Genomic DNA, 26,243 nt, shown 5'->3' with positions numbered 1-26,243 from the left:
TTTTTTTTTGTGGCAGAGTCTTGCTTTATTGCCCAGGCTGGAGTGCAGTGGCGCAATCTCGGCTCACTGCAAGCTCCACCTCCTGGGTTCACGCCATTCTGCCTCAGCCTCCCGAGTAGCTGGGATTACAGGCACCTGCCACCACGCCTGGCTAATTTTTGTATTTTTAGTAGAGATGGGGTTTCACCTTGTTAGCCAGGATGGTCTCAATTTCCTGACCTCATGAGTTGCCCACCTTGGCCTCCCAAAGTGCTGGGATTACAGGCGTGAGCCACCACGCTCGGCCAGTTTAGCTTTACAATGTAATTTCAAACAATGAGCTTTTGCTTTTGAAATCAACTTTTAAGTTTTTAAATTCTTTGGCTTTCTCTGTCATTGTGTTCATCCATGACCTTTATAACTTCATTTCCCTTATGTACATGGTAAAATAGATAACGCCTTTAAATTATGAGTGAAATATGAGGCAAGGAGATAAAATTTAAGCGTTGTTTGGGGAAAATGTCTCAAACTTCCTACAATGATCAAAGCATCTAACAAAGTATTGCCCCTACGGATGTAACAGACAAATAAATTTTCATCATTGTATTTTTTTAATCCTTGATTTTGGAATGTTTGGATTAACTGATAACACGTGAATGAGAAAAGGCATTTAATTAAGCTACAAAGATATTACCCAGGCAACTTGCAAAGTATAACTATAATCTTCCATTCTGTTTTAGTAGCATCTTAGGTGCTTCTTTAGATATCCTCAGCCTCATCTGTCTTCATTGGCCTCCACCATAACAGCAGACTCTGAGTAGATACTCAGAATTCTGCTAACTGAGGCTGAGCAAGCACGTGTCTGAATTCAATATATCACTTCCAGACTTGAAGGAAACACCCGACTACAAGGCTTTCCTAGTAGCCACGAAAGCAGTCCAGTAATAAAATCTAGTTTATTTGGAGGAGTAAGTTCCCTGTGGAATGAAATTTATCTAATGAAACAGGGAAGGGGACAGAGCTAGCATGTAAGTTTATCTCCCTCCCTCCAACAGAATGTCTGAGACATGTTTTTTTTTTTTGTTTTTAATACAGTTTGTTTAGTGACAGTCTTGATAAAAGGGGCCTTACTGAGTGACCATCTGTGCTTGCTTGCAGCAATCTGGAAGCATAGTAACTTATCACCTTCCTATTGCTGTCCAACTGACCCTGCCTGTTCCCTATCCTTCACCCTCACTAGCCTGAGACTGCACTTCTCAACTAAGCTTTGGCACTTGTGTGTTTTGTTTGTTTGTTTGTTTTTTGTTTTTTAAGACTCTGTTCTCCAGGGAACAGATTTATATCTATCGCTTAGCATCTGGTAAGAAACCCTGTGAGAAACAGGACTTACTCTCCACTTTGGAAAAAAGAATTACTCACTTTCCAGTGGAAAAAAAAATGATAGTTTTGGAGATTCATGATTTTGAGGTACTTTTCCCTCTCTCAACTTTGGCAATGTGGAAAGGGAAATAGCAAGAAGTTTGGACCAGTACTGGCCTGTGGTCTTCCCAGTTATGTCATCTTATATCCCCATAACCAAGTTTCCTGGACTAGCATGGAGCTTCTGAACAATTCAACCATGATTATCTTAGATTTCTTTTCTACCTTCTAGGAAAAGCCCCACATTTCCAAAGAAATACAATATTCTTAAGTAAAATGACTTTCCTGAGAGTAACTCTTCTCATCTTTCTTTGAATCCTGAAAAGATTCCTAAAATGTTACCTATGTTTCACGTCATGATAGCCTCGAGAGAAAATATAGTCTCAAGAAGATTTAATCAAACGTATTTCTCTTTGTAAATCAGAAGCACAATAAGCCACAATAGTACTTCATACCAATGAGGATGGCTACATTATGAAATTAGGAAATGAGACAAAAACAAAACAAGTGATGGAAATGATGTGAAGAAATTGGAATCCTTATATATTGCTGGTATAATGTAAAATGGTGCAGGTGGCAAAAAGTTTGATGGTTCTTCAATAAGTTAAATTTAGAATTACCATAGAACCCAGCAATTCCACCCCTGGGTATGTATGCAAAATAATTGAAAACAGGTGTTCAGGCAAAAACTGGTACATGAATGTTCACAGCAGCGCCATTCCCAATAGCTAAAAGGTAGAAACAACCCAATTGTCCATTGACTGATGAATGGATAAAGAAAATGTGGTATTTCCATACAATCGAATATTTTTTCACCATAAAAAAGGAATACTTACACATGCTACCACATGGATGAACCTTGAAACATGCTAAGTAAAAAGCCACACATGAGAAGCCACATATGCTCCTATGTACATGAAATGTCCAGAAAAGGCACATCTATATATAGAGAAATGAGATTAATAGTTGCCACAAGCTGGGAGGAGAGAGGAATGAGAAGTGACTGCTTAAAGGGTACAAGGTTTTTTGAGGGAGGTCATGAAAATGTTCTGGAATTAGACACTAGTGATAGTTGTACAACATTGTAAATGCACACTTTGTTATGCATGCTGAATTTTATGTTAGGTGTGTTTTACCAGAATAAAAGAGAAATAAATAAATAAAAATAAATGTATTTATCTGAATCTACCCCACCTGATCTTTACAAGCTCATGATCCTTTTCTAAAATGATTCCCAACTTGTTATTAAGAATCCCTGGGGTAGGGAATTAGGGGGAAGAAAAGTAGGTTCTTAAGTGAATCCTATGAATTAATCCTCTTTAATAATTATTCTGTGCCACTATCTTCTCTTTTAACACCGACTGGCTATAATCATATCTTCTATAGCGATTAATGACAAAAAAAATAGCTTTATCACAAGTGTCCACTGAAGGTGCCAACTCAAATGCTGACATCTGTACTCAGGGTCAGAGGCTCCCATTGTTTTTGTTGTTTAATTCACTTATAATCAACTTCATTTCAGAAATGCCTTGAGTTAATGAATGCCTATGTCAAGAGCAGTTATGTCTGTGCCCATCATTGCCAGGACTACCTATGTAAATGTGGCTGATGCTCTACAGAGTGATTTCACAGGCAGATTTTAGGAAAATAATTATTTCAGTTTTTGCGTGTTCATTCTTTGGAGACTGCTGACCCAGTTCTAAGACTTGAAACACGAAAACGACTGAGTGTTGGGAATAACTGTGTCTCCCATTGGTGCACTGGGAAGACATTCATGCAGCAGTCACCATCACATGGCCCATTGGCTGCTGGCAAGAATGATGCCAGCTGTGCCCTAGGATTTTGCTCCAGGCTTGTCCTGCATGAATAACGTCTCCACCCACCTCAGCCCCGCAACACCTCACCCTGCTCTCTTTATAATCTCTCACAATACTGGTAAGCAACACACAAAAGTGGTGGTATTTAGACAAAAACTTGTAACATGTATATATGTGAGAAAACTAATTGAGATTTCTTCTGAGCCAAGACTGTGATTAAACAACCCACTATGACAGTGTCTCTGAAACAAAAAACGAGCAAACAGAAAAAAAAAAAAAAAAAAAAGGGATTCTAGGGACTAGTAATCTTTGAGTGTGAATCTGGAATAATATAAATTTCAAGATTTCATATAGGAAAAATTTGCTTCTCCTAGGGGCACAGTAAATAGAAGTTCTATGAAGATAAAATGGGTAAATCAAGCTAATCAAAAAATGCTGAGTTTAAAATGAAATTGTATACCCCTGCTTAGAGAAATTTTCTGAATTAAGTAATGTTCAACGTAATATAGACACAATTACAAAAATTAATAGTACCACCAAACTGGGTTACATTTAAATTTCTAATTCTTCAAGAGGGATCCATTTTAGTGGGGATATTATTTTTGTTTTTAAAAAGCCTTCTATCTACTGAAAATTTCTATGTGTAATCTATATATCACACATACCAGATAGCTAATAAATATATTTTTGATGAAAGAATAAAGAGCTAATATTAGATGTAATTCTACAAAAATTTCTTATAATTTGGAAACACTCATTTGCTAATTTTCTATAGCACAGTTTATCTGTTAAATCTTCAAAACATGAGGAATATTTTTTATGCTCCCATATCATTTTTGAAAAATATGAGAACACTTTTCTGTCATGAAGAATAAAATACTGCATGAGGATCAAATGGCATTTATTTGATCAAGGCAGCTAAATTTTTTTGAGATGAAAGACTTATTTGGCATTCTAGAAAGTAATTTTATTAGAAGATTAAAGATTCCAGAAAGGGTGGTATTGGAAATTATTGACATTAAAATAAAGTAATGTAAGCTGAATAATGGGGGGATGTGAAAAAAAGTCTAGGTGGAATTAGAGGATTATTCACATGAAGCAAAAAGGTATGCTGCAATCATAACTATAACCTACAACAGAAAATTGAATAACTAGCCTATATGTAACAAAAGTTACAAATTGTTGATAAGCTGTAAGGAAAAAATGAAAGAGTGTGATGCTTTGTGAATTAGAAAAGTTTGATAGGTATAAAGAAATTGATAAACTAAAAATTGTAATAGTCATAATATTAATTCCTTCAACAATTACATTTTTTAAAGCTACCCTGTGTTGACGTTGACCTTTCTGTTAAGTGCTGAAAATGCAAAAACAGAGATGATTTAAAGACCCCTAGGAGTTGATACTCTAGAGATAGAAAGGATATATATGAGAAAAGAAAAAAACAGATACAATTTGCTAAGTACTTTTATAGAAGCATGAACAAAGTCTTTTAACAATATAAACTGGGGAATTGTTGGAACTCTCTGATAGAGTTGCCAAAAACATCACTGAGAAATGGTGGCTAAGCAGGATACTCATGATCAGAAGCTATTGACTGGGTCTAGGGAAATGTTTCTGGGCCACAGGTGATACAGGATGACTGTGGATAAGAACATTGCAAACAAGAGAAAAAGAGACTGAAATAAATACCAAGTATTTTAAAGCCAGACTCTCACCACTGTGAGTTTCACAGTTATCACAGTTCGCAATTAGCTAACAAGAAATGAAGTGCATAAGAGCAACATAACATGGTTTTTCTGTAATTTCACCCTTATCATTTCTAATATCACGACACCCAAAGTCATAAAAAGAATTTTGGCATATCTTTGCATTGGCTATAACACTTTCTTTTCCTCGTCTGCTCTGGCTTCATCACAAAGCCGATTTGTTTGTTTTCTCTCTAACACTTCACTAGTCATATCTTTCCAATTTCCACTACAGTGTGAGTGTTGAATGTATGTGTGTGGGCGGGGGGGCTGATTGTGTCCTGATCACTGTATTAACAGAGACGGGTTGGAAGTAGGCAAAATTTGTCTTTTTATATGTCACTTTGAATATCCCTTTCACCCCCTAAGGTATCCTTTCTTGGCCCTGGCATAAAATCTTATTAATAATTTATATTCAAAGCATTCTTTCTACCTAGTAGCATTTATATACTGAAGGAGGTTAGAATAACAATTCTCCATAATGATATGATATCAGCATCAATAGCACATGAGAGAGAAAATATCTGGGGGAAGGGAAAATCTTCAACATATTTCATTCTCCATTATGTTGCAGACAGATATCTATTCCTCCCCAATATATTACAAACTTGAATACAGAGTCCTCTAACTTATAATGAGAGCATTAATGTTTATCAGTTTACTTTCTTAAAAAAGAGAAATGACATATTATTTTAGTCAAAAACTTTATTCTTACAAAGCATTTTCACATACCTTATCTTATTTAAGCCCTGTTTGCTGATGTTGTTTCTGTTATTACTCCCATTTCAGAGATGGAGTAACTGAGGCTCAGTGAGGAATTAAGTGGCTTGCTTCAGGTGATATAAATAGTAAGTGCAGATCCTAGGCTTGTATTCACACATGTTGTCTTTCAGTTGACTACCGTTCTTTCTCTACCCCTATGCTACCCTGTTCCCTGCTCCCTTACAAGTTTCTCACCTATGATTTCAGGGCCCATGCATAGAGATAATAAGTATGTGTAGGGCCACAGATAGGCATTCTTCATATCAAGTATCCTAGATACAAGCAGTTTAAGCATCGTAAGAAATAGAGCTGTAGAAGCTATCTTGGATGAATAAGCGATCAGGTCAGGGCAGAAGGTGGTTAGCACTCCAATTAATTAAGGTCAAGCCAAGGTAAAAGCAGGTCTTAAATGAAACAGATCTTTAGTTCCTCCACCTCTAGCCCATCTTGCTGCTGCACTCCAGACCCCAGGTCATCACAGCGAGAGCCACCCCTGCTTTGTAGCACGCAACACAGGGGTCTGCATAACCTAAATTCTCATTTCCCCAGATTAGAAGGAGGACTACCAATTAAACTTCATTTCATGTTGTATTAACCACATGGCTTGCATTAGAAGAGAAGTGGAAAGGTTTCTACCCCATGCAATGATTTTCATATTATGGAGTTTTTAAATAGAAAAGATTGTGAAATGAAAGCAATCAGGAGGGCAACAGGACCTTTAGTCACCACAAAATTATTTCACAAAGATAGCCACATATTCTGAAAATGTATAGGGCTACTCTAAAATTGCTGAACAGCTGTTACTTAAGAGTCTTATTGTTTTGTTCTTCTGGGATTTGTTTTGTATAATTGTATGCCACACAAGGCATCTGTAAACAATGACAATTTCAGATGTAAACATTAATACATTTATTTGGAAGTTTTAACAAAAGGAGGTTTTCATGAGCAGACTGTGTGTAAGGAAAATGAGCGCACTGCAGATAGAAGTAGGCCAAGGCAAACATCTGGTACAGCATGACACAGCAGGTTTGGAGTGCAGGCACACAACCCCATGCATTGTATAATCACATTTATGTAAATTTACACTTTATGTGAGCTCATACCTGGCTCTGAGCCACTATTACCTGTGAGGTATATAAATACACTGTTGATGCTATGGAAAGAGGAGGGAATAAAGCCATGTCCCAACTGCTTACAGTCCCTTGAGTGTTCTTCCAGCTGCCTGCCACCTGTTCACCAACTCCCCTTGGACCCCAGCTTGGGTTGGAGCCCAATAATTGGTGTAGTCAGCAGTATCAGAAAGCAGAACATGAACAGCCATTGGGGCCCCAAGAGTGGACTTAAGGACTCCCTCCCCACCATAACAGAGTACACTTCATATAGTGCCTATAGCCCAATCAAGTTGTGAGTATTAGGTAAACGACGTCAACAGTGTCCAGGGGAACCCTTACCCGCCTGGATGCTTCGCCTTTGGGATAAAGGAGTGATTAGTATCTTCTACTCCACCTCTGAAATGGAAAAGTTGGCTTCCATCACAACTCACCCCTCCCTCCTTCAGTAGTTTTAGGTGAGCAGGTAGTTAGCACCAGGGCAAGGTGACCACACCCTGCTTGAATGGCTGATGGTGGCCATATGGACAGCATGGAATGATGCCAGTGAAATACCAGAAACTGTGAGTAAATGGCAGTCATATAAAGATTTGGTGCAAGTATTCCAGGAGATGGGTATGTAGCAGGCTATGTTTGATCTGAATACCCAAGGGCCAGATGATGAATGCTTTACTTCTCCCATGAGGGACCTCATGTTGGGTTCTGCACCCCCAAGTGCCTTTGGCTTCCTGGTTGCTGTCCTCACCCATATGTGGAACACTGCATACACGAAGTAACTACTGCCATGGTGGCCCTCAGGGAAGCAGAAGGCCGTTGCTGGGACTGAGGGGTCCACACCATTAAGAAGGGGAAGGACCTCTTTCTCAGGGGCTCCCTCATGTGACAAAAAGGGGCCCCAACAAGTGGCATACACACACAGATGTGGATTGATTTGATTTTGGTTGGGGTTGACCAGGAGAAAATTGATAGGCAACCCAATGAAGTGCTGTTGACTTCATGAAGGCAACTGTCCCTGGAGCAGCAATTCCAGAAAATGCCTGAAAGGGAGAAGGACAATGTTGCTTGACCTAGTCCTGCCCGGACACTCCAGCTAAAGGACTACTTGCAGGCAGATGAGGGCATAGACTCTTTTGTGTTTGATTAGGGAACTGGCTGAGGTGCCAGCTTGGGGGAACACTGGACAACTGGATGGCCTTAGTCATAGTAATTGCTGCCCAAGGTGGCACCTGTGCCCTTTTAGGAACACAGTGTCTTTTATCCCTGACAATCAACAGAACATAATGGCAGCTTTGCAGGGGCTGTAACAGGATATTAAAGCAGTTGAGAACCTTACTGACAACCACCTACAGGCATCGTGGGCATCCCTGGGTGTTGGCCTATGCTGGATCCTAATAGTTACGGGCAGAATAGCAGGAATCTTAGTAGTAAGTTGCTGCTGCCTTTATTTCTGCTGTGGCCTATGGATCCAGGGCTCTGCCCTATGGGCACATCTCCCTGGTGAAAGGACTCCCTCAGCCTAGGGAGTGGAGTGTAAGGAAAATGGCTGTGCTACAGATAGAAGTAGGCCAAGGCAAATATCCAGTACAGCATGACACAGCATGTTTGGAACACAGACGCACAACCCTGCATATTGCATAATCGCATTTATGTAACTACTTTATGTGAGCTCATACCTGGCTCTGAGCCACTATCATCTGTGAGATGCATAAATACACTGCTAATGCTGTGGAGAGAGAGGAGGGAATAAAGCCATGTCCCAACTGCCTACAGTCCCTCAAGTGTTCTTTCAGCTGCCCACTGCCCATTCACCAACTCTTCCTGGACCCTAGCATGGGATGGAGCCTAACTCTACATATCTTAGTAGTAAAGAGCACCAGCTTTGGAGACAAGCCGATTCAAATGTCAAACAGTCATCCAGTAGCTGGCTGATAATCATACCTCTCAATCCCTTATCTGTAAAATGAAGATCAAAATACTTGACTTTGAGGAAAAGGAAATAAAATAGATGTAGATACTAAGTCTTCAATAAAAGGTGATTGTTATTGAAGGGCAATACAGTTGATTTTCATTACTCATGGTAGTTTTGTTCTATAAAGTCACTAAGAACAATGAATCAGCAGATAATGACCCATTGTTCCTAGAAGAAATACAGGATTAGGTTCCTGTGAGACTCTGGTCACATTTTTGCCAACTGATCAGATTGTTTTACGTGTGTTTCAGTTTAAAGACATTGTATTTCATGCTTATTGTTAATTCATTAACATTGAGCTCATGGCCAACAGCCCTCTAATTCATGCCTAAATAAAGCTTATATAATGCAGTTATTTTCTCTCTGAACCATATCACAACCTTCTTGTACTTAGTAACAGTATGCAGTGCTTCAGTACTTCTGGTTGGGGGCCATTTTAAGTAGTGAAATCACCAAAAGAAGGGCACAAAAGTTCAAAAACAAACAAAACATGGGACTAAATAGATGGTGAGAAGGACACCTGGATCTAAAACAAGAAAGAGCATTACCTTGTTCAACCAAGGAACATGCAAATTGGGGGACTAGGAGCACACTAGGAGCATGCACATGGGGAACTCAAATTTTTTGCAACTCCGTACATGTCTGAGAACAACCACAGAAGTGCAGTAAATATTGATTTGGGGATTGAAAATACATTTTGACAAGTAGGTGAAATCATGAATATGGAACCCAGGAATTAGGAGTGACTACATAATGTTTTAGGTAAGGGCTTGTGGTCTATAATGACAGAGATTGGCTTCACCACTCACAATCTGTACAGCTTTGGGCAAATAAGTGACTTGTTCTCTTTTGCTCTCAGTTTCCTCATCTATGAAATAAAAGTAATAATAACTGTACCCTCTTATATTTATGATGAGAATTAAATGAGATATAGCCTGTATACAGCTGATACATGTTAAATGATCAAAATATATGTTACTAATGCAAGGAAGAATAATAAAGCAAAAAGAATTAACTCTAGCATAAGTGGAATTTTTAGAACACCTCAAAATGCTGGAAGAGGGGGAAAAGATTTAGTTTCCCCATATTTCCTGTGTATAAGTGGGACAAACTTTAGTGACCTATATAAAGAGTATTATTTGCTAACATAAAAATGATTTTGGTGAAGTATTAAAAATCAATAATGTCATTTTGAGGGTCTCAACTAAAGTATGAATTGCTAAGTTTAATGGAGCCTTGTGCTAGAATTTCAATTAATGCAAATGGAAGAGAACATTGAACACTTAGTACTAATTTTATTTGCCCAGATTAAGCCAGAAAAAAATGAGCTCATGTCTCTAAGGATCTGATCTCAATGTCGAAAAGTAAATGCCCAGAAACATAGTCATATGACCTAAAATTTTATCTTTTTTAGATGCTTTAAATTGTTTCTATTTTTGATAAACCCTAGCTTTTGCTGAAAATCCTAGTAAGACATGTTCCAACAACCTTCAAACTGTACAATGTGTGTAATATCAAAAGAAAAAAGAGAAAAACTACATTATTAGTAATTAACCCAAGAATTCCTGCTTAAAAACAGTAACTGCTTAACTTATTACTTTTTGATAGAGACAGGGTCTTACTCTTTCACCTAGGCTGGAGTGTGGTGGCATAACTGTAGCTCATGGCAGCCTCCATCTCACAGGCTCGCCTAATCTTCTTGCTACAGATTCCTTGGTAGCTAGAAATACCGATGTGCACCACTACACCTGGCTAATGTTTAATTTTATTTTTTGTAGAGACAGAGTTTCCTCACATCACCTAGGCTGGTCTCGAACTCCTGGCCTCAAGCAGTCCTCCCACCTCAAGCTTCCAAAGTGCTGGGATTACAGGTATGAGTCTCTACATCCAGCCATTTTATTAAGACAGTACTTGAATTATGCCTTACTTTATTTCACTTAGGTATATTAAATACTCAAAATTTTACCAGAGGTTCATGGGACCCAAGTTAGTCATCTCTTCTCCACAAAGGTGGAGAAAAGTAACTTTAAAATTGTGTATTAATGAAAAACTTATATACAGCTGATTTTTTCACTGATAAATCTTTTGAAAATAATTTTAAAACAATTTAAATAATTTTTAGGAAATTCAAAGTAAATATTGATATTTTGTAGTTTTTTTGTGGCCTAACTCTCCTTATTGTCTTCCATAGATATTAATTGAAGATGCTGTTTAGGAAAAAACAAAGCAGCTTCCAGCTTTAGTTCAGTTTTTTATATGGATAAATTTTTGTGGGCTGTCAATGAACTGGCATACACATTGCATGGACTTTTCCAGTGGAAACTCTGCACAACCCATTGATTTCAATAAGGAAGACAAAGAAAAGATGAACTGTGAGGCAAAACAAGACTTCATGTAAGAAATAGGAAGACATCATTCCATCCAGTGATGTTTGATGAGTACTATTTGGAGAAATGATTTACTTCTTTCATAAGCCTATGGCCTGAAGCAAAGGAATATCATTATTTGAGTCAAGTGTCCTATATTGCCACAACCTCTATTCTTGCATATTTCACAGTTCATTATACTCCTTAGACATATCATGGAGATTTATCTCAATCACATTACAGAAACATTCAATGACTGGAAATGATTCACTTTTCAAAGATTCATTGGTCACATTACTTGGCTTTAATAGAAATACACAATTACGGTTGATAATGCCATCTTACACCCCATGATCCAGATTTTCAATCTGACACCCTTTGGTGTTTATCTTTGCCATCATCCAGAAGCAGCATCTAATGCCAAGCCTGATCATGCAGAGAATATAAATTTAAAGAGCCATTTCATTTATAACAAACAGACCCAGCTGGAGCACAGCTGCTAAATGGAACGACAAAGCAAAATTTCCTGCTACCTGGGAAGGTCTAATTATAAAACCACCTAAACAAGCTTTCAAAATCTGTCTTTGAACTAACCAACATCAATGTGGGTTTAACTTAAAGAGGGAAATAAAGGTGAAACTATTTGAAGCATGTATTACAGAAGAAATCAGGAATATTATATTATTTTCTAAAGTCTATATGCTTTAATTGAAGCTGCCTTGGATTTTAATATCATTTCTTGGTTTTTCTATATGCAGACTTAAAATCTAAAGTGTAGAGTAATCAAAACCAAAAAAAATTGAATTATAGCATTTTTTGCCCTTCTATCTTAATGTTCTTCATTAAAGAACAAACAATAAAAGATCAGCAAATACAGGCTGGGCATAGTGGCTCATACCTGTAATCCTAGCACTTTGGGAAGCCAAGGTAAGCAGACCACTCGAGCCCAGGAGTCTAAGCAACATGGTGAAACCCTGTCTCCACAGAAAACACAAAATAAATTAGCCAGGTGTGGTGGTGTACACCTGTAGTCCCAACTACTTAAGAGGCTGAGGTAGGAGGATCACCTGAGCCCAAGGGGTCGAGGTTGCAGTGAACTGTGATTATGCCACTGCATTCCATCCTAGGCAACACAGCGAGATCCTGTCAAAAAAAAAAAAAAAAAAAAATAGATTAGCAAACACAGCATATGACAAAATCTAGAAATTTGAATATGATAACAAAGCTTCTCACAACAATCAAAGAGAGAAATACATTTACATGTAAAGTCTCTGTGACATTCTCTAACATTTTTTAAAGTTATGACAAAATTTCATTGTCATTGTGGTATGTTGTTCATGGTTGTCCTTTTATGAAAATTCGATCTTGGAAAATAAAGTAATCCTTGGTTTACATGATTTTATCCAACATCTTAGCTGCCCAGTAGCTACTCATTTTGTATCAGAGACCTCCCAATAGACCAATCCTGGACCCTACAAACTGCAGAGAGGTCCTAAATGAGGAAGAATTGCCAAATATTTCATTCCCCCAACCCCTGTCTCCTTTAAATAGCATTATTAAAATTCTAAAACCCATACAGTATTCATGAGAGAGATGTATATTTTAAGCATTTCCCAGTTTATAAAGCATTCAATATTTTGATCTCTGAGGGCAATATCAGTGCATCACAGTAAACAGCGTAGATATTTCACAGACAACACTTAGAATTGACTGTAGATTTACCCAGATTGAGGGTGGGTCTGCCTTCCCCAGTCCACTGACTCAAATGTTAATCTCCTTTGGCAACACACTCACTGACACACCCAGGAAAAATACCTTGCATCCTTCAATCCAATCAAGTTGACACTCAGTATTAACCATCACACTAGACAAAAACTTAAACTCGCTATTTTAAATATATCTTTAAATATCAAAGACCTAAAAGCAAATATGTCTAGAAAACTAAAGAAAATTATGAAACCTAAGTAAACAATATTAATAGAAACTTCAAAAGGGAATCAAATAGAAATTCTATACTTGAAAAGTACAACTTAAATAAAAAATTAATAGAGGATTAACAGCAGATTTTATCAAGCAAAAAAAAATCAGCAAACTTGAAGATAGGTCGCTTGATATTATCCACTGTGTGACACAGAAAGATAAAAGAATGAAGAAAAATGGACAGAGCATCAGAGACTTGTAGAACACTATTAAGTGTGCAAAAATACAAATAATAGGAGTCCCAAAATGAAAGAAAAGAAAGAAAAGTTCAGAAATAGTATTTAAACAACTAAATAATAAATAAATAGCTACAAACTCCCCAAATCTGATTTTTAATAATTAGTCTACACATCTAAAAAGCTCAATGAACTCTAAGTATGGTAAACTCAAAGACAGCCTCACCTAGATACATTATACACAAACTTGAAAGTCAGAGACAATGAGAGAATATTTAAAGTAGTAAGAAAAAGTTACTCATCATATACAAAGTATCCCAAATAATCCCTAGAAAAAAGTTTTTTCTAGGAATTTTCTGGTAAGCTGATTTCTTTCCAGACACCATGGAGGATGTGGCATGACATATTTAAAGTGCTAAAAGAGAAGAATAATAACTATCAGCCAAAACATTTTATTATTATTATTATTATACTTTATTATTACTATTATTATTATTATTATTATACTTTAAGTTCTAGGGTACATGTGCACAATATGCAGGTTTGTTACATATGTATACATGTGCCATGTTGGTGTGCCATAAACTCATCATTTACATTGGGTATATCTCCTAATGCTATCCTTCTCCACTCCTCCCATCCCACAACAGGCCCTGGTGTGTGATGTTCCCCACCCCGTGTCCAAGTGTGCTCATTGTTCAATTCCCACCTATGAGTGAGAACATGTGGTGTTTGGTTTTCTGTCCTTGTAATAGTTTGCTCAGAATGGTGGTTTCCAGCTTCATCGACGTCCCTACAAAGAACATGAACCCATCCTTTTATTATGGCTGCATAGTATTCCATGGTGTATATGTGCCACATTTTCTTAATCCAGTCTGTCATTGATGGACATTTGGGTTGGTTCCAAGTATTTGCTATTGTGAATAGTGCCACAATAAACATATGTGTGCATGTGTCTTTATAGCGGCATGATTTACAATCCTTTGAATATATATCCAGTAATGGGATGGCTGAGTCAAATGGTATTTCTTGTTCTAGATCCTTGAGGAATCGCCACACTGTCTTCCACAATGATAGAACTAGTTTACTGTCTCACCAACAGTGTAAAAGTGTTCCTATTTCTCCACATCCTCTCCAGCATCTGTTGTTTCCTGACTTTAATGGTCACCATTCTAACTGATTTGAGATGGTATGTGGTTTTGATTTGCATTTCTCTGATGGCCAGTGATGATGAGCATTTTTTCATGTGTCTGTTGGCTACATAAATATCTTCTTTTGAGAAGTGTCTGTTCATATCCTTCACCCACTTTTTGATGGGTTTGTTTGATTTTTTCTTGTAAATTTGTTTAAGTTCTTTGTAGATTCTGGATAGTAGTCCTTTGTCAGATGAGTAGATTGCAAAAATTTTCTCCCATTCTGTAGGTTGCCTGTTCACACTGATGGTAGTTTCTTTTGCTGTGCAGAGCTCTTTAGTTTAATTAGATCGCATTTGTCTATTTTGGCTTTTGTTGCCATTGCTTTTGGTGTTTTAGTCATGAAGTCCTTGCTCATGCCTATGTCCTGAATGGTATTGACTAGGGTTTTTTCTAGGGATTTTATGGTTAGGTCTAATATTTAAGTCTTTAATCCATCTTGAATTAATTTTTGTGTAAGGTGTAAGTAAGAGATCCAGTTTCAGCTTTCAACATATGGTTAGCCAGTTTTTCCAGCACCATTTATTCAATAGGGAATCCTTTCCCCATTTCTTGTTTTTGTCAAATTTGTCAAAGATCAGATGGTTGTAGATGTGTGGTATTATTTCTGACGGCTCTGTTCTGTTCCATTGGCCTATATCTCTGTTTTGGTAGCAGTACCATGCTGTTTTGGTTACTGTAGCCTTGTAGTATAGTTTGAAGTCAGGTAGCGTTAAGCCTCCAGCTTTGTTCTTTTGGCTTAGGATTGTGTTGGCATTGTGGGCTCTTTTTTGGTTCCATATGAACTTTAAAGTAGTTTTTATCCAATTCTGTGAAGAAAGTCATTGGTAGCTTGAGGGGGATGGCATTAAATCTATAAATTACCTTGGGTATTTTGGCCGTTTTCACGATAATGATTCTTCCTATTCATGAGCATGGAATATTCTTCGATTTGTTTGTGTCCTCTTTTATTTTGTTGAGCAGTGATTTGTAGTTTTCCTTGAAGAGGTCCTTCACATCCCTTGTAAGTTGGATTCCTAGGTATTTTATTCTCTTTGTAGCAATTGTGAATGGGAGTTCACTCATGATTTGGCTCTCTGTTTGTCTGTTGTTGGTGTATAGGAATGCTTGTGATTTTTGCACATTGATTTTGTAGCCTGAGACTTTACCGAAGTTGTCTATCAGCTTAAGGAGATTTTGGGCTCAGACAATGGGGTTTTCTAAATATACAATTGTTTCATCTGCAAACAGGGACAATTTGACTTCCTCTTTTCCTAATTGAATACCCTTTATTTCTTTCTCCTGCTTGCTTGCTCTGGCCAGAACTTCCAACACTATGTTGAATAGGAGTGGTGAGAGAAGGCATCCGTGTTTTGTACCGGTTTTCAAAGGGAATGCTTCCAGCTTTTGCCCATTCAGTATGATATTGGTTGTGGGTTTGTCATAAATACTTCTTACCATTTTGAGATATGTTCCATCAATAGCTACTTTGTTGAGAGTTTTTAGTATGAAGGACTGTTGAATTTTGTCAAAGGCCTTTTCTGCACCTATTGAGACAATCATGTGGTTTTTGTCTTTGGTTGTGTTTATATGACGGATTATGTTTATTGATTTGCATATGTTGAACCTTGCATCCCAGGGATGAAGCCCACTTGACCGTGGTGGATAAGCCTTTTGATGTGCTGCTGGATTCAGTTTGCCATTATTTTATTGAGGATTTTTGCATTGATATTCATCAGGGATATTGGTCTAAAATTCTCTTTTTTGTTGTTGTTGTGTCTCTGCCAGAGTTTGGTATCAGGATGATGCTGGCCTCATAAAAAGAGTTAGGGAGGATTCCCTCTTTTTCCATTGATTGGAATAGTTTCAGAAGGAATGATACCAGCTCCTCTTTGTACCTCTGGTAGAATTCGGCTGTGAATTCCTCTGGTCCTGGACCTTTTTTGGTTGGTAGGCTATTAATTATTGCCTCAATTTCTTAGCCTGGTATTGGTCTATTCAGAGATTCAACTTCTTCCTCGTTTAGTCTTGGGAGTGTGTATGTGCCCAGGAATTTATCCATTTCTTGTACATTTTCTAATTTATTTGAATAGAGGTGTTTATAGCATTCTCTGATGGTAGTTGTATTTCTGTGGAATTGGTGGTGATATCCCCTTTATCATATTTTATTGCATCTATTTGATTCTTCTCTCTTTTCTTCTTTGTTAGTCTTGCTAGTGGTCTATCAATTTTGTTGATCTTTTCAAAAAACCAGCTCCTGGATTCATTGATTTTTTGAAGGGTTTATCTCCTACAGTTCTGCTCTGATCTTAGTTATTTCTTGCCTTCTGCTAACTTTTGAATGTATTTGCTTCGGCCCCCACTCTCTTCTGGCTTGTAGAGTTTCTGCTGAGAGATCTGCTGCTAGTTTGATGGGCTTCTCTTTGTGAGTAACCATTCTCTCTCACTGCCCTTAATATTTTTTCCTTCATTTCAATTTTGGCGAATCTGACAGTTATGTGTCTTGGAGTTGCTCTTCTCAAGGAATATCTTTGTGGCATTCTCTGTATTTCCTGAATTTAAATGTTGGCCTGCCTTGCTGGGTTGGGGAAGTTCTCCTGCATAATATCCTGAAGAGTGTTTTCCAACTTGGTTCCATTCAACTCGTCACTTTCAGGTACACCAATCAGACATAGATTTGGTCTTTTCACATAGACCCATATTTCTTGGAGGCTTCGTTTATTTCTTTTTACTCTTTTTTCCTCTAAATTTCTCTTCTCACTTCATTTTATTCATTTGATCTTCAATCATTGATACCCTTTCTTCCACTTGATCAAATTGTCTACTGAAGCTTGTGCAGGTGTCACGTATTCTCATACCATGGTTTTCAGCTCCATCAGTTTATTTAAGGTCTTCTCTATGCTGTTTATTCTAGTTAGCCATTCATCTTATCTTTTTTCAAGGTTTTTAGTTTCTTTGCGATGGGTTTGAACATCCTGCTTTAGCTCAGAGAAGTTTGTTATTACTAATCATCTGAAGACTTCTCCTCTCAACTCGTCAAAGTCATTCTCCGTCCAGCTTTGTTCCATTGCTGGCGAGGAGCTGTGTTCCTTTGGAGGAGAACAGGTGCTCTGATTTTTAGAATTTTCAGCTTTTCTGCTCTGGTTTCTCCCCATCTTTATAGTTTTATCTACCTTTGGTCTTTGATGATGGTGATGTACATATGGGATTTTGGTGTGGATGTCCTTTCTGTTTGTTAGTTTTCCTTCTAACAGTCAGCACCCTCAGCTGCAGATCTGTGGGAGTTTGCTGGAGGTCCACTCCAGACCCTGTTTGCCTGGGTATCACCAGTGGAGGCTGCAGAACAGCAAATATTGCAGAACAGCAAATGTTTCTTCCTGATCCTTTCTCTGGAAGTTTCATCACAGAGGGCAACCCAGCTGTATGAGGTATCAGTCAGCCCCTACTGGGAGGTGTCTCCCAGTTAGGCTACTCGGGGTTCAGGGACCCACTTGAGGAGGCAGTCTGTCCGTTCTCAGATCTCAAACTCCCTGCTGGGAGAACCACTACTGTCTTCAAAGCTGTGAGACAGGAATGTTTAAGTCTGCAGAAGATTCTGCTGTGTTTTTTCAGCTATGCCCTTTCCCCAGAGGTGGAGTCTACAGAGCCAGGCAGGCCTCCTTGAACTGCAGTAAGCTCCACCCAGTTCGAGATTCCTGGCCACTTTGTTTACCTACTCAAGCCTCAGCAATGGCAGACTCCCCTCCCCCAGCCTCGCTGCTGCCTTGCAATTTGATTTCAGACTGCTTTGATAGCAGTGAGCAAGGCTCCGTGGGCTTGGGACCCTCCGAGGCAGGCACGCAATATAATCTCCTGGTGTGCCATTTGCTAAGACCGTTGGAAAAGCACAGTATTAGGGTGGGAATGTCCTGATTTTCCAGGTACCATCGGTCACAGCTTCCCTTGGCTAGGACAGGGAATTACCTGACCCCTTGTGCTTTTTGGGCGAGGTGATGCCCTGCCCTGCTTTGGCTCACACTCAGTGGACTGCACCCACTGTCCAACAAGCCCCACTGAGATGAACCTGATACCTCAGTTCTTGGAAATGCAGAAATCACCCTTCTTCTGCGTTGCTCATGCTGAGAACTGTATACTGGAGCTGTTCCTATTTGGCGGTCTTGGAGGGTTTCCACCAAAACATTTTTTGAAAAATGTAAAAGAAACTATTTTCAGATAAATGAAAATTGAGACAATTTTCTGCTATAGGAATTGCCTTACAAGAAATATTGAAAGAAATCCTCTAAGCTGAAATGAAGAACACTAGGAAGTAACTCATATTTACATGAGGAAACAAAGAGTACTGGTAAAGGCAAGTACATAGGTAAATATAAAAGGCAATGTAAACTTTTTTTGTACTTTTTTGTCCTATATTATTTAATGTCTTTTTTTGGTCTTACATTACTTAAAAGAATATTGTATAAGGCAATCATTATAACTCTAAGTTGATGGGAACACAACATATAAGCATATAATTTGTGAAAATAACAACATTAAAGGAGGCACGAAAATAAAATTATAGAGAAGGAGAATTTTTATGTTACTTAAATTAATACTGTTAATAAGAACTAGATTTTTATAAATCAAGAGATTAATGGTTATTCCCAGGGCAATTACTACAAAGAGAATTCCAAAATCTAGAGTAAAGGAAATGGCAAAGCAATTAAAAATGGTGTAGTGGTATAGCGGAAAGTATTTAATGTGAAAAAGGGCAGTAATGGAAGAAATGAGAAACAAAAATCATGCAGGACAAATGGTAAAATTGAAGACACAAGTCCTAACTAATCAGTTATTACATTAAATATAAATCAATTAAACTATCTAATTATTAATAAAATGCAGTGATTGGCTGAATAAAAAACACAACATTCTCCAACTATATGCTACATATAAAAGAAATACTTAAGATTAAAAGACACAGGCCAGGCACAGTGCCTCACACCTGTAATCCCAGCACTTTGGGAGGCCAACGCGAGTGGATCACAAGGTCAGGAGATAGAGACCATCCTGACTAACATGGTGAAACCCCATCTCTACTAAAAAATGTACAAAAAATTAGCTGGGTGTGGTGGTGGGTGCCTGTAATCCCAGCTACTTATGAGGCTGAGGCAGGAGAATGGCATGAACCCAGGAGGCGGAGCTTGCAGTGAGCCCAGATCACACCTCTGCACTCCAGCCTCGGTGACAGAGCGAGACTCCATCCCAAAAAAAAAAAAAAGAAAAGAAAAGAAAAGAAAAAAAAGATTAAAAGACACAAAAATATTTAAAAATAAAATAATGGAAAAAGATAGTCTATACAAATGATAACTGAGAGCTGGAGTGCCTAGACTAATAGCAGACAAAATAGACTTTAAGAAAAAAGTTGTTAGTAGAGATAAAAAGGATATTTTATACAGATAAAACAGTCAATACACTAAGAATTTATACCAATTATAAATGTATATGCATCAAACAGCATAGCCTCAAAAGACATGAGAGATAGAAATTTAAAAATAATAGTTGGAGAATTCAATACTCCACTTTCAATAATGACTGGAACAACTAGAAAGATCAGCAGAGAAATAGATTTGAACAATACTATAAACCAACTAGACCTGATAGACACATATAGAATATTCCAACCAACAACAGTAGAATTCACATTTTTTTCAGGTGTACAATGAACATGTCCAGAAGAGCATTATTGGAACAGAACAGCATTATTTCATATTGGAAATAATTATTGAAACAGAACAGTATTATTTCATATTTCAAATATGAAAAAAACCAGAACATCTATCAACCAAAGAAGGAATGAACAAAATGTATATACATATAATGGGATATTATTCAGTTATAAAAAATAAAGTACTGATACATACTAAAACATGAGTAAACCTTGAAAACATTATGCTTAGTGAAAGAAGCCAAAATTTTGTAAAATTTTATTTATATGAAATATACAGAATAGGGCCGGACACAGTGGCTCATGCATGTAATCCCAGCATTTTGGGAGACTGAGGCAGGTTTGTAACCTGAATTCAGGAGTTCAAGACCAGCCTGACCAACACGGAGAAACCCCATCTCTACTAAAAATACAGAATTAGCCAGGGGTGGTGGCGCACATCTGTAGTCCCAGCTACTCGGGAGGCTGAGGCAGGAGAATCATTTGAACCCAGGAAGCGGAGCTTGCAGTGAGCTGATATCGCACCATTGCACTCCAGCCTGGGCTACAAAAGTGAAACTCTGTCTCAATAAATAAATAAATGTACAGAATAGACAAATCTACAGACATAGAAATAGTTCTTTTTCAGGTGATGAGTATGTTCTCAGATTAGATAGTGGTGCTAGTTGTACAACATATGAATATACTAAAACCTACTGAATTGTATATTCTAAAGGAGTTAATTTTATGGTATGTGAATTATGTATCTTTTTTAAAAGGAAAGAAGCAATGTTCTAGAGCTAGGTTTTCATCTAAAACTTGATGCAATAGCACTACAAGGTATACTAGATAGTGCTTAAAGGCTTTTCAGATCACAATTTACATTGGCTAGCCTTAGATGGCGTTACTACTCCATTAAGAGTTCCAGGATGTCCAACACCTAACACAAATCAACATTGTTTAAAATATTTGTTAATGGGAACATAAAGTCATAGCATAACAGACAGTAATCAAGATATTAGAATTATAATCCATACAAAAATGACAACTCTAAATTTTAATGTTTATGTCATATTAAATTTATACCACATTGAATTTATAAAGCTACATTATTTAGCATAAACTCTTCTCTTTTAGTTGACCTTTCATTACAGAATAAAACAAAAAGGTACTATAATGTATGTAAAGGACTAAGAAAACCAGAGTATTTAAGTGAAACTCTATAATCTTAAGTAAGTTATTTAACCTCTCTTGGCATCAGATTCTATGTAGATGGCTCTATTCTCTAGTTTTATATTATGAACAAATAAAGTAACATATATAAAAGTATTTTGTAAAATGAGAGGTCAACTTTTAAAAAAATTATTATTATATCATACTTGCAGGTTATTAATAAATTAACATTCATGTTTCCCTCAGTGATGGGTCAAGTATACTACAGGTGTCTCTCCCTTTGAGATTTATAAATTAAATATAAAATGTAATTCCAGGCCTTCAGGTGTTTTTAATCTGACAAGGAAGTGCCATTCTGGTTTTGCTTATGGGTGAAAATATTCTATCATTTGTTTGCTTTCTGGATTGTTTTAATAATTTTTCTTCATTTTGTTCTATTTTTCTGCTTATTTGCATACCTGAAAATTTTTGATGGGATGCCAGACATTGCAACTTTTACTTATTGGGTGTAAGATACATTTGTATCACTAGAAATGTTTTTGAGTTTGTTCTGGAACATAGTTAAGTGACTTGGAAACAGTTTGATCCCTGTGTATCTTGCTTTTAACCTATTTGCACTAGACTGGAACAAAGTGTAGCAAAAACCTGTTTCACATGCCCTCTGATGGCCTGTGAGTTATGCCATCTCTCACTCCAGCTGATAGAAACAGGGACCATTAGTGCATGTTCTAGAGATATTTGCTCTAATCTTTTGGATGGTTCTTTTCCCCAGTCTTGGATCATTTTCTCACATGCTTGTGTTTATCAGTATACATCTAAATGCTGATGGTGGACTGTCTCCGGATCTCTAGAGTTCTTTCTCTGCTAGCTTTTTGCTCTCTTTTCCTTTTCCTACAAATGCCTGCCCACTCTGGCTCACTCAGAATCCCAACTCTGTCTTGTCAACTCAGAGAGATGGCTAGGATCTGCTTAGGTTCTCTCTCCCCACATTGCAGCCTGCAAACTTTCTGCATGTGGCAAGACTGGGCAGTTGCAAAGTTGATCGTGTTTGTTTCCCATTGCTCTGAGATCTCTCTTTCATTGTCTGATTTCCAGTGTCTTGAGACAGGTTCAAATGGGTGACTAAATGCCTTCCCTATTACTTCCTCTTGGCTAGAAACAACAGTACTTCCATATTAATGTTTTCATTTTATTGGTTTTATGGCCTGTTTGTATCTAATTTGTCATTTTAATTATATGGTTATGTAATGCCTATGACCATAAGGAATGTATCAATGCTTTAATGCTTTTGACAAACCTAATATGATAACTAAAGTCACCCACAGGATAGGAGTTGGGGAGGAAGGTATTGTTGTTCTTTAAAAGGTGTCAATATATTACTCAAATTGTGCAACACTGTTCTAGTTTGAAGCGGAATATGATCTCAGTGTGTTTTAACCTTGAATGACCTTTTGTTTTAAAAATGACTCCTTTTCTTTTTCGTCTTTGCTATTTACCTTGGAATACCTTCCTATAATATTTTACTTTTGTGGCTCTCATGATACAGACTTGGAGTTTTCTCGCACTGGTATATACCATCTATAAATCCTGGGATTTTTTACTCATAGAGGCTACGCATTAAGAGTACACACCAGATTTAATAGATAGTGAAAATTCTGGGATGATTGATGATATTCAGAACCAGAAGAAATTGGATGTGTAGAAAAACCATCAATATCAGGAAAGCAGGGAAGCCCCAATGAAGACTTCATACTCAGTTTTTTAATTACTGCTCCCCACCCTTGGTAGTTTTCATGGCACCTGCAGATAGTGAAAATGAAGAAAGACAGATAAGATATTTAATCAAGAAAGCTTATAAAACTTGTGTGAAAGTTTGCTTCACTGATTCAGGCTTAAGAAAGAATATTATCTACTTTAATCAGATTGGAATACCCGTGAGGGCAGTAACCACACATATCTTGTTTACAGTTGATTCCAACACTAAGAACAATGCCCAGAACAATTGCTCAGTAAAGACTCTACCTATTTATCTCCTTATTTCTGGTATATTCAGCATATGAGGGTAAGAGGCAGAGGATCAAGATATTGGTATCTGCAAAGCACAGCTGTAGTAACTGGTAGATGTAGTAACTGGATTCTAATTCACTACAGTTGCTTACATTAATTATTGGAAGACATAGACTAGAACTTCCATGAGCAAATAAATCATCTGTCTTTTATTTCTTATTACATTCTTAGAGCCTAGCACATGTATAACACATACATAGTACACACTTAACAGTAATGAAAAAGAAGGTATTATGTAAAATATGAGATGACAATGAACTGTCACTCATTCTGTGGGGTGGCTGAGGAAGCTGTCCTTTAGTGCGAGGTGTCAGAAAGATTCAAGTAAGACAATCTAGAATGGAAATCAGACATAGGATGTTTGGAGCCAAACAGAGCTGTGGTATAACAGTGGAGAGAACCATTTTATCATTTATGTAGGGAATGTTTATCTAATCCAATACTTTTTTTTATTTAACGTTATCCACTGTACTCTTCATCATCCTATACATTCCTCGAAATACATTTAATTTAAATTCTGCCCTTTAAAGTACTGGTTATTCCCTATAGTGATTGAAAAAGTGACCTTGAATAAGCCACTTAAATTTTTGATGCCTTGTGTAGGCCTCTCCTATTTTGCTTACTAGGATGGCACGAGTATTAATATTTGAGATGCTCTAGCTAGCATTTGGTCTGGCCCAAAAGCCAAAATGGCTTTGATAGTTGATTAAATTCCAATGAAAGTCACAGTAAGGAGAAGGAAAAAAGAATGCAAATAATGCAGCGAGAATTTCAGGAGAGAAAATGGTAAGTCAAACATTATGTTAAATTATAAAAGATATTTTAGAAAGCATAGGAGGAGCTCCTCCATCTCTATTACCATTTACTAATTCATTAATTCATTGATTCAACAAATACTTGAATTTCTGCTCTGAGCCAGGTACTTTTCAAGGTAACTTGTCACATCAGTGACCAAATGATTCCAGCTGCCATTATTCCTCCTTACGTTTTATCAGGAATTGAGGCAGGTAGAAGTGAAGACAGAAAATGAATAGTAGGCATAATACATAAATTACTTAGTACAATTCTATACAGTGATACATGCTTTGAGAAAAATAAAAATAGTAGAGCCTAGTAAAAGAGTTTAAAAGATGGTAAATGAGGGAGCTGCTGAGTGAAGTTTTAATAGGTGAGATTTGATCAAAGACTTAAAGAAACTGAGGAAGGTAGCCACGCAGATGTCTGTGGGAAGGCCTGCTAGGTTGAAACAACAACCCAAACCAAATTCCAAGGCTGGAATGCCTCCATTGCATTTTTACATCCCAGTGAGACTTACACAGAATGATTAACAGGGAAAACAATTGAAGACAGAATTAGAGAGAAAACAGGGGGACATATTATGGGCAGCCTCTTAGGTCATTGACTATGGCCTTTACCCTACATAGAATGAGCAACACTGCATGTAGTTGAGCAGAGGAGTGAGCTGATCTGATTTTGGCTTTTGAAAATTTACTTAGACTGTAGTGTTGAGAATAGACCATGTAGCAGAGGTGAAGCAAAAGTATAAGCAAGTACATCTTTTTAAATAAAAAATTGCATGTGAAATACATGATGCCTGGAATACAGGAAGTATTAATAATAAATATCACTGATCTCTGAAGACACTAGTGCCACCTGATTGGAACATCAGAAATAGTGATTTGAAATATTTCTCTGGAACATAGGAAGGGAAAGCATGAATAAATGTATCAGTGAAGGCCAGAGACCTCTCTCTGGACAAACACTTTTGGGAGGTAACAGGTGACCAGCAACTTCTGTTTACCTTAATCTGTGACATCTCTGTAGAGAAAACTAAAGCATTAAATAGCATTTATTTCTTGAAAACAAAAACAAAAAAACAAAAAAAAAAAAAGAAAGCTTTTGCAGTAATTCATGTGAGATGTAATGCTTTGGGCCAGACTGGTAGCAATGCAGATGGTAAAAAATCATTAGATTGCAGATATATTTTAAAGGTTATTAAAGATTGTTAGCCTTTAAGGCAGAATTGGAAATTACTAATAGATTAGGTAGAGGCTGTAAAGAGAGTCAGAGTTGATTCCAAGGTTATTGATCTGAGCATCTATAGGGATGGAGTTGCCATTAATCAAGAGGAGAAACGCTCCAGATAGAAAAGAGAGATTATTGTTACTACCTAAATTATCTGTCCATCTCTAGTTTTGCCTCCCTTCAGTTCTCAACATTTTAAACTGAAAACCTGACTGAGTCTTTAGCTAATTAAAAAAATGCATTAGATCACCATCTCTTTTAGGATAAAGTCCAAACTTCTTGACCTGATTTCATTTTTTATATTTTGTCTCTCCATATTCTCTTTCCTCCCATGCTTCCTACCCTCATCACCACACCATGAGTCAAGTAATACCTAACATATTAGATATACTGTCTTTCCATTTCTAAAATATGTAGCCTTCTTTTCTCATTCATCTCATTTGTTGCTCAGTCACCTTAGCTGTTACTTCTTCAAGGAAGCTATTTTATTGAACACTATAATACATTCCCCAAATATACCCACACGTTAAGATGCTTTTGTTATTAGGACATTTTCCACATTATATCATAATTACACATTTAATTTCACTCACCATTCACTGTAAGCTTTAGTAGGAATCAAATCTGGCTCATTTTTTAAAGGTACAAGTTAGCTGTGTAACAAATCATCACAAACATAGAGTCTTAATACAACAATAATTACTTATTTTGCTCACAAATCTACAATATAGGTAGTCTCAATGGGTAAAGTTTACTTATGCTTCATGTTTTATGAGTTGGGATGGCTTGACTTGAGCTAGACTC

The sequence above is a fragment of the Colobus angolensis genome, unplaced genomic scaffold (genome assembly GCF_000951035.1).
Source record: "Colobus angolensis palliatus isolate OR3802 unplaced genomic scaffold, Cang.pa_1.0 Scaffold71, whole genome shotgun sequence".
In the NCBI taxonomy this organism is placed as follows: domain Eukaryota; kingdom Metazoa; phylum Chordata; class Mammalia; order Primates; family Cercopithecidae; genus Colobus; species Colobus angolensis.
Note: the sequence above shows the minus strand (reverse complement) of the source record.